The sequence below is a fragment of the Paramormyrops kingsleyae genome, chromosome 11 (assembly GCF_048594095.1).
Source record: "Paramormyrops kingsleyae isolate MSU_618 chromosome 11, PKINGS_0.4, whole genome shotgun sequence".
Lineage (NCBI taxonomy): Eukaryota > Metazoa > Chordata > Actinopteri > Osteoglossiformes > Mormyridae > Paramormyrops > Paramormyrops kingsleyae.
Window position 1 is genome coordinate 11609021 of NC_132807.1, and position 12916 is coordinate 11621936.

The 12916-nt window shown below is 38.7% G+C and overlaps 1 pseudogene; it reads left to right on the plus strand.

Annotated features, from left to right (window-relative positions):
• LOC111841547 (serine/threonine-protein kinase BRSK2-like) overlaps nt 1-12916 on the plus strand; it is a 155309-nt pseudogene that overhangs the window by 109035 nt on the left and 33358 nt on the right.

Here is a 12916-nt window from a genome sequence, read left to right on the forward strand (position 1 = left end):
ATCACCTCTTTTAAAAATTTCAACATTGCCCTGTCATATCTCTTCTGACATATTAGTAGAAATTAAAATGTGAAGTCATTTAATGCTCGGTACTTTTAATAATGATCTTTCCACTGTACGATTCATTTTATACACAGATAAGTGATTTTAGCCACACATTTATGGACATCAGGGCTTAGATAACTCTTGTGTGGTTGCTGTTCAAGGCTGAGAAGTGGGAACCGTTACCGTGAGACTGCAATGAGAAATAAAGGGGAATTCTTTCTGCTTGTGAAAATATCCTTATACAGTATATGTAGCGTTCCGCTCTTTGTTCTCTGCTCTTTGTGTTTCTGGAGATGTTTTGCTGAATGTAGGTGCTCACTCACTGCTTTAGACAAGGCTAACCTGAACAATAATCACCGGAGACGTCACCTTTTAGACATTTTGCGTGTCTTTGGAGTGAAATTAAATATTTAGGACAAAGTAACTAATAAAGTATATGTTGCAGCAAGAATGTGCCTGCAGCTACTTGTGTCTTCTGGTACCAGCTGTGGGGGTCCTTCTGTTGACCCAGTATAATATTAGGTAATGCTTTTCAAGCACAGGTAATGAGCAAGGTGTGACTTTGTACACAGCCCCTACAAGAACAGGATTAACTTGATTAGCTAAGCTATATTGATATTATGATTCCAAAGATGATCATTTTCTTCTACGGTGAGATTTGTATGTGGCATGCATTGTTATCAGTCCCAGGAGGAACTAACGTTCAGTGTACCTTCATAAGGTATTCATTAAGTACAGTGGTACCTCAGAACTCGAACTTAATACGTTCAGAACTCGGGTTCAAATCCTAAAAAGTTTAAGTTCTGATCGAATTTTTTCCATAAGAAATAATGGAAAACCAATTAATTGGTTCCCGGCCCCAAAAAAGTACACCTACTGTAAATATGTTTTTTTAGCATTTAAACACAAAATGAACAGGATAAAACAAGAGCATATACTAAACACATCTAAGCACATTTATCAAAACAGTAATTTGTAAAGTAAGAAAATAAATGTATCCAAACAATGTGCAATGGCTACCAAAATGGTATAATGTACAGTGTATTACCTGATATTTTCAATAAGAAAAGCACTATCACCAACAAACGATGCTATCACAGCGAATGCGAGGCTGAGACTGAAGCGTTACCCATTGTTTCCGCTTAGAGACGTGCTGCGTGACTCATTTCCCTGTGCGTACAAGATATCTTAGGTCAGCGTTCACGGTTCGACTTCTGAGATTCAGATTGAGTTCTAGGTCATTTTTTTTCCAAACTGGTTGGTTTGACTTTTAAGAAATTCGAGTTCTAATGAGTTCGAGTACTGAGGTACCACTGTATTCATAAAACATTCATGAACATCATAATTGTATAATCATGTAATGATTATTATTAATGTTTATTAAAGCTGTTAAGGGATTTTAGGACGTTAAGGTGCTTATGAATGTTCTATGAATGCATTATGAATGCAGGTGCACTGAATGTTCTATGAATGCATAATGAATGCATTATGAAGGTGCACTTAATGTAAAGCATTACCGTATTAATTGTATTATGATCATAGCTATTCTGCTGTAATAAATGTGGGTGGCACACTCTGTGTGTGGTTAATTATTCTAATTATGTGGTCATTGGGACATGCTGGGACAGGTGGCCCAGTCCAGGCTGGCATTGCTCTCCCCCACAATGCATGACATGTGCCGGCTCCGCAGGGCAAGATCTATGAACTGCTGATCTCACAAGCTTACCTGCTTCACCTTCTATATTTCTATATTTCACTCATTTGTGCTCCATATTGCCACGTGTTTATGGAGTTGTGAAGCACTGAGAGCGCCTTGCTCTCCTGAATGATATCTAAGCCATTGACATGGACCACAGTCAGTAAATCGTAAGTGTTCCCACTGAACGCCTCCAGGCTTCAAATTGTTCACATTTTGATCTTTTCTCATCAAGGAAATGCTTCAGGCTGACTCTGAGTAACATATTCTAACCCATCTCCCTTTCATGTCTCTGACTGTTTCTTTGCAGGTGGAGCGTGAGATAGCTATTCTGAAGCTCATTGAACACCCCCATGTGTTAAAACTGCATGATGTCTATGAAAATAAGAAATATTTGTAAGTATCACTCTCTGCTCCTAAATGCCACATTTCTGAGAAAGGGAGTTCAAGTCGTTCAAGCAGGATATTTAACTATTTTCTAGAAATGTATGTTCAGAGCTTTTAGGACTCAAAATGTTCTGTTTGTATGTCTGCTGTGAATAAAAATGATCCAAATGACCTATAATGTCTTTTTAAAAATGAATCCCAAAGGTTTATGTCAGGGGCAGCTGGTCCATCAAGTTAGAGGGTGTAGTACCTCCTGTTGTTTAGAGATTCATTTGTGAAGTAACTTTGAAATAGCTTTTTACTAAAAAAATATTGTCGTATAAACACACACTTTCACTCCTCTGCAAAATAATAATATTTTAATATTGAAAAATTTATTTTCTTCTTACATCCTCAATTTTTTAAGCCACCAGTCCTACTAGTATATGTGCAGGTAACGTATTTAAATGAAGGAAATACTTCAGTAAATGAGGGAAAACAAGTAAAGATGCTTCTACACAGCCTTGGTTTCTAAACTAATTAAGCAGCGAATATCACGTCATTTTTAGATGTATTTATAAAAATAGTTTTCAAGCCCAGTTGCCCATTAATTTGGTTGCCATAGGTAAGAGAACTGATGCCAGTGACTTTCAGATAAGGTTATTTTTGGGGCACATTTTGCAGTATCTATAGTGAAGAATAATGACTATCGTGATGGCGGAATGGAAGTGAGAGGGACAGATGCCAGGAAGAAAATGAAAAAACAGCCTGGAAGCAGTGCAGCACAGTCCAACAAGAAGTTCATATAGTGGGATTCTAAGGCCTGGTTGCAATACTTTAAGCCCGTAGTACTCAAAAATGCACTATGTTGATTCAAGAGATACAAACATTGTAGATGAGTAGTGCCTCCAGTACATTTTTGCTATTTCTTACCTGAAGGTGCTGTAGTTGGTCTCCTTGTCCAGCAAATCTCCATACTTTCTACTATTTGTAGCTTCTTTGCTTCTTCTCCGTCTTCTTCTGCTTCTGTTTCATTATACAGTCACCTGCAAATGTGAAAAATTGCAAATGATGGGCTACTTGGGCACCTCTAGTCTCAGCTCATAACAGTCTGCTAGCCTGAACATTAACATGTCTATTTATTACCAATTTCTAAACAAACAGTACTGTACTGTTGCTTTGTCATTTCCTGTCTAGATCTTTTTATATAATATGCAAACCATCTAAATTATGCCAATATATGTACAAAATTAGTGCTGTACACACTGGGAGCAGTATGGGATATCCCACCTGGAGCTAGAGCCAAATGGGGGGGAGGAGGGGGTTTGGTTTAGTGGTTACAGGGAGTGAGAGAAACCGAAAGGAAAAACAAAGGCAAGCCCTTCCCACCTACACTGATTACGGGGAACATGAAATTACTTCTGAACAAAATGGACAAGCACTCTGTGTTGGAAAGCAGCCAAAGGGTTCACTAGGAGTACAGCTTAATGTGCTTCACAGAAAGGACCACGCTGGACTGTACTGGAGCGCTTCCAGCTTATGCTTGCCAATAGGAGTAAAAAAAGAAAAGACAAAAGGAGGTTGGATACAATCTGAAGAGCTGTAATGCTGAACATGTGACTGTGAAAGAGACAATTTTCTGTCTGGAGTTTGAATTGCTGGGTTTGAGCAGAGTTCTCATGTGCAGTAGTTTCCGTTGTTCTTGACGTGCTACCATCAGTCCATGTGGATGCCGCACATGAGTTCATACATGTCTGTCACACATTACCCGTTAACACAACACACCAGCATTTTCATGGTGAACTCTGCTGACTTTAATCACACCTATCACTGTAATACACTGAGCAACATCACACAGTATGTAAAATACAAGACAAGGGACGATAGGACCGTGGACTTTCTATGTTCTGGAGGATTCATGAAGTTTACCCTGCCCTTCCCTTTTCTACCTGAGGCTTACAGGGAACTGCTTAACTTGCAGTTCTTATCTTAACTGTTTGGTGACCATGGCAAGTAGGGTTAGGGTATGATTTATGTATCACATTACAGATGAACAGTTCCTAAGTCATTGTTCCTCTTCTAACTTGAGAGCTTCCTAACTTCCCAAAATCTTAAATAAAATCTACTAACTTTAGGATGGCCACTAAGCTGTCTTAACTGTCACTGGCCACCACATAGCGTTAGCTATTGCTAAAATAATTTCATCTGTATGGCTGCTCTTTTATTGCTTTTACACAGCTGATGAAATATCAACAAGTGGAAGTTATTCATTCACAGGCTTATGGCCGACTCTAACGATGTGTTACAGTTTGATGAGAAAACACCTGTTAGTAGATACAGGTCACATCACACTATGATCCTGCAGATACCTGCACAACTACAACCAGCTTTGGAGAGGCTAACCCAGAGACACTGGGCTCTCCTGGTTATGGTACAACAGATAAATGCACGTCGTTTTTTCAATTTTTGATTGTCAAATGAAGTGGCCAGCATAGGAATGAATAAATAAATGAATGAATAACGCAATTTAACCGAGTTGGCAACAGCAATTAATAATTTGGCTGCTCACTACTTGCATTTTCCTGTGGATCCCCACTCATGACATAGTGATAAAAATTATATATATCGTGTATAATATAACATTTTCTTAATTAGTTCCCGAAGTAAAATGTAGCCACGATTTAATTAAAATGAGAGAATAAATTACTAAAATGTTCCCATGATAAATTAAAACTTGGCCATGATATATGTATATATTATTTTTTTATAATATATATATATATATATATTATAAATTTTTCATCATATTTAATTTTTTCTGTCTATACTTTCCAAAAGGAGAGCAATCAAGGAAACTTTCTTCCGTAATTTTCTGACTCCCGGTGTAATTGGATTGGTTGATAATCTTTTTTTCCTATCAAAGCCCCCCAATGGAGAGGATTAGGGGCTCTATTTTGATGATCTAACACAAAGTGTACAGCGCAAAATCCAACATATATGGGTGTATCCAAATACATTTCACTATTTTAAGGGCGGAAAAACCAGACTCTCTTAATTATTTGGTGGTGTGTTCTGGGTGTAACATGCGATGAGCCAATCAGAATGGCACGTCACCTTTCTTTTAAAAGGCAACGACGCATGATTTATGGCTGATTGTTATTTTGACAGCATGTTTACTTGACAAACCAGATCGGTTTTTGCCCAAGGAAACCGATGTGCTTGTGCGCAAAGTGAAAATGTGCAAGCACATAATTTACGGGAGCACCACTGTTCCACCTAAGCCTTTTGAGGTGAAGCAGGCATAGAATGAAGTAGCAGCGAGTGTGTCCTCTTTTTCTGGCTTCACCAGATCATCTGTGCAGCATTATAATGATGTCAGAAGACAGGGAAAACGGAAGTTCACTGTTGAACAGCACAGCAGCTGAGAAAAGGAACTTAAATATGCGTGTGTGATTATGTTTCTATTACATATATTTATATTATTATTTTCATTTTTTGTTTGGCTACTTATGGTTATAAGGTTAGGGCTGGGTAGGGGTTAAGGTCATCATGTTGGGATTAGAGTTTTCCCCATAGAAATGAATGGAGAGTCCCCACAACGATACAATCACAAACTTGTGTGTGTGTGTGTGTTATATTTAAATTTTGGGTCTGCTGTTCTCAAAATATAAATAAATGTTGTTCAAACAAAACACAACCTATGGTTTTTAAGGTGTTTAAAATGTTCAAATAAAAGTAAGTAGGGCTTTTATTTTTTTACATCTCACATAGATATACTGTACCAGGCTACAGACATTTCAGCCCTTCTGCTAGCTGACCCCTCCTTGCCCGCGTTGCTGCTAGCTGACCCCTCCTTGCCCGCGTTGCTGCCAGCGTAAACTCCTTTCCTGGCATCAGCACATGTAGTTCCGCCTCCTGCCTTCTAAAGTCCTCTAATGTGTCCTCATTTATGTCCAACAGACATCCATCACGCATGGCAATGTTACGCAACATACAACATGCCACAAAGAATGCTGCGACCTTCTGAGGGCTGTGTTGTAATGTTCCCCTGGACTTATCTAAGTACAGTGGTACCTCGGTATACATCCTTAATCCGTCCCAGATCCTTGGACTTATACCAAACAGGACGTATACCAAGCAAATTTTTCCCATAAGAAATAAAGGGAAAATGATTAATCCGATCCCATGTAAAAAAATCCTATTGTTATTGGCATATTATACATTGATGGGGTTGTATAAAATCATTTAAACACTGCTTAATACTAAAATACATAAATAAAAAAGCAATTAGATGAAATAAATGAAAAGAGAGTTATAGTGCGGGTTGTTCACTGAATGGTAGCAACTGGCGTACTGACGCTCGTGGGCAGTCGTGGCTTTGTCTCGAGAGGTAATCAAGGGTAGCGCGCGGTGCTGTGACTCATTTTGACCCATACAAGTTCTACCACGCGAGTCGTATTCCAAACAAAGGTCGTACCAAGCAAAATTTTTCTAATACAAACAGGACATATACCAAGTTGGACTTATTCCAAAGGGGATGTATACCGAGGTACCACTGTATCTGAAATGCATTTTCAGCAATCCAAATGTCCTTTCAGTTGCAGCACGTGCTGAATTCTGATAATGAACTCAAAATATTTTTAATGATATGTTTTTTTTCTTTACTTAATATATATTTATTTCCATTTGGTGTTTCGTTAAACAGTATGATGTGATAGGACTAGATGTACTGTATAAAAATATGTATAAATAAAATAAAATAAAATAAAAAACCATTAGTACACCATTAGTGTGTAACTTTGTCCGTAATCAACGCCATGCAGCTGCACGTTTCTAAAACGTGCCACTTAAATACCGCTTAACAACGCGCCACTGACTAGACGTGGTTTTTGTTGGCCAAAAGTGCAATGTCGTTTCGCTGCCTTAAAATAGCAACACGCCGACAATGAGGCCGGCCACGCCTCATTTAAAAAACACCTCTCGCAGAATCATTTGCTGTTTTGATGACATACATGTGTATTATTATTATTATTAGTGTTATTATTATTATTATTATTACTTAAGTCTGAATGCTCTTTTTTTGTGAAAAACTTACATTAATGGGTTACAAAACAGCTTCACAGCATGAGAAAAGTAGCGTTGGTTGATAGGTAATGAGATAAAAGTTGATAAACTTTTTTGATTTCCTAACCTGACAGGGGCAGTACTGTCACCATTCCTGTTCAGATAGGATGAAGATGAGACAGAATTCCCAAAGTTGTTTATGATTTGCTTCTGTATTACCAAATTGGGAAAAATCTTAAGAGTTAAGATATGTTAAGTTTCTGTAATATGGCCCCTGGTTATCAAATGTAAGTCCCTTGTTCATTGGCAGCCTTATGCCGTCAACTGTGAGAATGTGGTTACCACAAATAAAGGAGGCTCTGCAGGACTGCTTGGGGGATGACAGACTGGAACTTGTGTTGGGACTGCATGGTGAGGACATCAGGGCAGGACTGAACATAAGCTGGAGAATATCACCCTGAAGGATGTGGAAAGTCACAACTATGGCAAGAAATCAAGAAAGATTAGAGGAGTTAAATGTGTTCTTCAATAGGTTTGACATAGGCATCTTCAGCCCAGCAGGGGGCACTCACAGAGTAACGGCTGTCTTGGCCAACCCTCCTCTGCAAATTCCACCTTGACCTTCCCTTTTAGCCGTGACCTCTATGCCAGGTTGGATTGTTTCTTCCAGCCAGGTTGGAAGTGAGTCTGGATAGATGGACATGGGCAAGGTAGCAGGGCCTGATGGCATCTTTCCTAGTGTACTTGAAGCCTGAGTGTGTTTCTTCTAGCTAAACCTATTTCTATGACTACAAAGAAGGGATTCTCCAATACTCCTAATCAGAGAAGCTGGTCCTCCAGCAACACAGGGGACACTAGGGGGCAGTACTGTTGCCAATCCTGTTTACTCTCTCGACCACAGACGTCAGGTACAGCTCTTATGCTATTTCCATAAACTCTTTGGTGATTCTGCAATTGAGGGATTTGTCACTGAAAAAGGAGGAGAAGAGAAGTCTGCTGAAGAATTTTGTTAGGTGGTGTAAGAAGAACCACCTGCATCTCAACGTCAGAAAGACACGGGAGCTGGCAGTAGACTTAAGATGGAGCAGGAACCTCTGACCACTGTTCCCATCCAAGCAGAGAGTGTAGTAATGGTACCTTGCTGTGAAGGATATGCTGGACTGGCACGACAACACAGAAGGAATCGAAATGAAAGTACAAGAAAGTATTTTGCCATTTGTTTCCATAATAGCAAGGTGAAGGAGGCCGGTAGGCTGAACAAACTTTTGGGGAAAGCAAGCTCTATCTTTGGAAACTGAGATGAACTCCATTCTGAACAATGAGGGCCAGGTTATTTGGACAAATAGTTGACAGAGTTGAGGAGCACCTTCAGCCAGAGCCTCATCTCTCCCGAGCACTTCAGACGCTACTTTGCACCTATTGCAATTTGTTTGTTTCCGTTCTCCACGTCCCTAACCCCACCCAGCTCAAGCGACACTAACTCCACTTTCATTGACTTACCACCACACTGCTCTATTTGCACCTCCATGTTTGAAAGGCATGTTTCAGTTTCACTTCTACCACTTGCACTGTACTGTACGTTTTTTAGCTATTTATTTGTTAGTTTGTTTAATGAGTTGACCATTCCACCGGGGAAATACAAAGGCGTTCCCAGGCCAGCCAAGAGATATAATCTCTCCATCATGTCCTGGGTCTGCCCCGGGCCTCCTCCCGATTAGACATGCCCGAAATACCTCCTCAGGGATCCGTCCAGGAGGCATCCTAGGTAGATGCCTGAACCACCTCAACTGGCTCCTTTCGATGCGGAGGAGCGGCAGCCCTGTTGGAGTTGGATGTCTAGGCATCCCTGCTCTAACTGCTGCCCCTGCGACCCTACCCTGGATAAGCGGCAGAAAATGGATGGATGGATGGATTGATTGTTTTATTTTGGGGGAGCTGTTATGCTAGGATTTATTTGTTTTTTTAATGCTGCTAGACAATAAAACATTTTCCATCTGGGGTATGTATAATGTTCTGTCATATCTTAATGATTTCTGTTAGCTTTATTATCCCATCCATTTTCATAGCAAGATTTTTTTAACTTCACTTTAATGGGGTAAGGCAAACTCCAGTAAATGTAAATCTGTTCAGAATCACTTCAATACTGATAGGCAGCAGTTCTCATTATAGATTGATTAAAAAATGATGTAAACGGTATGCTGTGGTCACATCTCATTTTCAAATTAGCCAAACACTTACAAGGGACACTGGAGCATCACTCAAACACATAATGAGACACATAATTTTTTCAACACATAAATGAAATGTCTACTGCTATTATTACACGTAATGTATGGTACTGTAAAAAAGAATGCATATAAAAACAGAAATCCATATTTTTATTTATTACTTCGCTCACCATTTGCTAATTAGGTGATTGGTGTTTAAAGTATTCATTATCATGCTGAAATAGATTTTTTGAGTGTTATGGATATTTTTGGGAGATTAATTGGGGTTACTTGGATGGACCTGCAACAAATTATAGTCTTTCCTATAACAAATAATGGGAAAAGCTTCCAGATATTTCAGTCTGTGCTATTTCTAGGTGCCAAATCTATTAACAAATTACACCTGTGAAATAATGAGGTATAGGCATTGTTAACATGATAGTGTTAATATGCAAGGACTTTACATTTCCATATTTAGCAAAGCTTAACTTGGACAACTACATAGTAACAGTAATGTGTTGTTCATAAAACCTAAAGCTATGAAATATTATATAATTACAAAATATATTGTGCTAGCAAAAAGGCAGTTTTTTTATTTTGCCAACATTGTAATGTCACAAAAAGACTGTTTACTAAGTTGAGTGGCATCCTGCTCCTTCTGCATCAATATTTAAATGCTAGCTATTACCAAGATTGCTAGTAATAAATGACCACCCAGAAATGATCCCAAATATTACCATAATTCTTTTTTCCTTTTTTGTATTTGTACAGTACACTGTTCTCTTATAACTTCATGCATATGCATGTGCCGATTTACATAAATACCAGACTAGTTTTACTGCTCAATTTCCAGGCGCGCTCCTGCGGTTTTACTTAAATGCGGCCTTTAATAATTGATAAAGATGCTGCTGCTCTGATTCATTCAGTTATTTATATATTTTTCTGTGTTGTATTCTCTTGGCATAGATAAATAGCTCTGTCGTTTCTGTGAAATGTTTGGCTGGGGGAGAAATGTTCTACTTTCATGCTTTATGCACCAAAATTGGCAGTTAATTCAACAGTTTACTGATACTGAATTTGCTGTGTAAATGACTACTCTGCCAGTAGTTGCTCGTGTGCATCCTTTTCAGTTGTTACTGAATTAAAAGTGGCATAGCCACTTGTGTGCATCATTGGTTTTATCTCGCATTGTTTCCTCAGCAAGGATGGGATTACACTTTGAGATCTTGTCTGTCTTGGCGTACTATCGTGCCATCAGCAATTATGTGCTAATGTTGACCTAAGCTGATAACATCACCCATGATTGTGAGAGTCTCTGTAGCAGACAAAGATAGTAAGTACTACTATAGGTAGCTAAAAAAAAGCCTATAAAATTGAAAATCTACAATTTTAGGATTAAAACTTAGGACGTGTCCTGACTAGTCTTGCTCTGTGTAAGATAGGGCTGGGCAAATAATCGAAGATTAATCAAAACCAACATTCAAAACTAGAAGGAATCTTGCCCATGTCAGTTACTTCATTTAAAAAAAAAATAAAAATCTGTTAATACTAAAAAAAAATCTATTAATACTTTCCCAAGTGTGTGTTCAAGTACTATCCCCTTAAAAACATAATAAAGTGTATGTTGCCACGTGACTCCGCCCTGTCCAGTCTGTGACATGGAAGCAGCATGGAGGCGAACCCAGACACCGAGTCAACTGACCAACTCGAGCATAAAAATGCCGTGTCTGTCGTTTCGACACATTGTGGCTTTAGTGAAGATGACGCCGAACAAAAAGAGGTCAAATGTAAACACTGCGGAAAAACCGCAGTCATAGAAATAGGTTTACCACCAATCAATTTCAAAACTAGCAATATTTAAAATACAGTGGAAACTGTTTATAGTGATCATGGCTATAGTGATCAACCGCTTATATGGATGAAGAGGCTTGGGACAGAATTATTCCTGCACAAACACTGTTAAAATAATTCACTTTCAATAATCAAGTAGTCAGCTTACAGTGTTCCTTTTGGGTCTTTTTATACATAACATATGGAAAATTACGGTAATTCTTCTTCTTGTTACTTGCCTATTTGCCTTGTTGTAACCCGTTTGCTTACGGCTAGCTACCTAGCTGAGGCTAAAGCACAGGGACCATGATGGGAAAAGAGTCATTTTCCCTCAACTACGAATATAGACTCATCAAAGTTTATGATAAATTGACAAAAACGAGCCAACGAGATGCAGTAGCAAAACTACAGTAAGCTGTATTTTATGTACAGTACCTTACTGTATTACTTTATACTGTATTCTCATAAGACATTTTCATTTCAAGGGATTTCTGCCTTGATTTCAGCTTTTTGAAATATTCAATGAATAACCATAATGGTTCATCAGTGTGTGTTTCCTTCAGTTATTTTAAAATCATAAAGATAAGATGTACAGTATTTCATTAGAAAAAAAATCCCAGCTTTAATAGTTGAGCATATTTACAGTACAGACCTTGTCAATAAATTATGAGGGCAAAAAAACTAACAAAACAAAATAATCATTCATTAATCGTAATCGAGGCAAAATGTTCAATTAATCGTGATATTGATTTGAGGTCATATCGCCCCAACCCTAGTGTAAGACTGTCTAATAAAAAACAGTGAAGAGGCTTCTCACTTGTGTGGGGCAATGGTTGGGTTCAAATAAAGTGACATTCAGTTTGCCAGTTCAAAAGATCTAACAATGATCATGAAAAACAGAAAGGTAAGAGGAAGTTCTCAGAGATACCAGTAACAGCATGGGAAAATGAAACCGTCATCTGTGGGGAAATTGGGTGCCTTTCTTGATTGTTTTATTTCTGTCCAGGTATTTGGTCCTGGAGCACGTCTCAGGAGGGGAGCTGTTTGACTACCTGGTAAAGAAGGGCAGGTTAACACCCAAGGAAGCCAGGAAGTTCTTTCGGCAGATCATGTCGGCGTTGGACTTCTGTCACAGTCACTCCATATGGTGAGGAACTATGTACAGAGCCTCCACCGCAACCTGAGTAAGCGACCACTGGACTCTGTGTCCTGCAGCACCACTGGGATGACTATAGGTTACTCGCAACATCTCTGATGGGAAACATTTACTGTTGTGAGATACATGTCTGTTCCTTATTGGTTTTATATCTGTTTCTGCTTAATTCTGAGAAGTTCAGTAACATGAAGTAGTAATGTTGTAACATTACTGCAAACAAGAGGACAATTCAGAATTCCTGTATTTTACTGAATGTAGGGGCATCGGAATGTATGTGCTTAACACTTCTCACATTTATTGGTTCACATTGTTACAAAGAGATACAGACTATATTGATCTATCGATGTCATAATGATATCACAGCAAATGGTATTCTCTTATTCATCCATCTTCTAACCATTTAACCTGGTCAGGGTTGTGGGAACAGCATATAGCCAAATAATGAATTGGCTACATAGAATGGCTGTAGCAGGCAGGAATGACCCTCAGGATCATTTGTATGCATCTACAGTTTATTTTTATGTGTGTTGCATCAGACAGTTTTATTAGCAC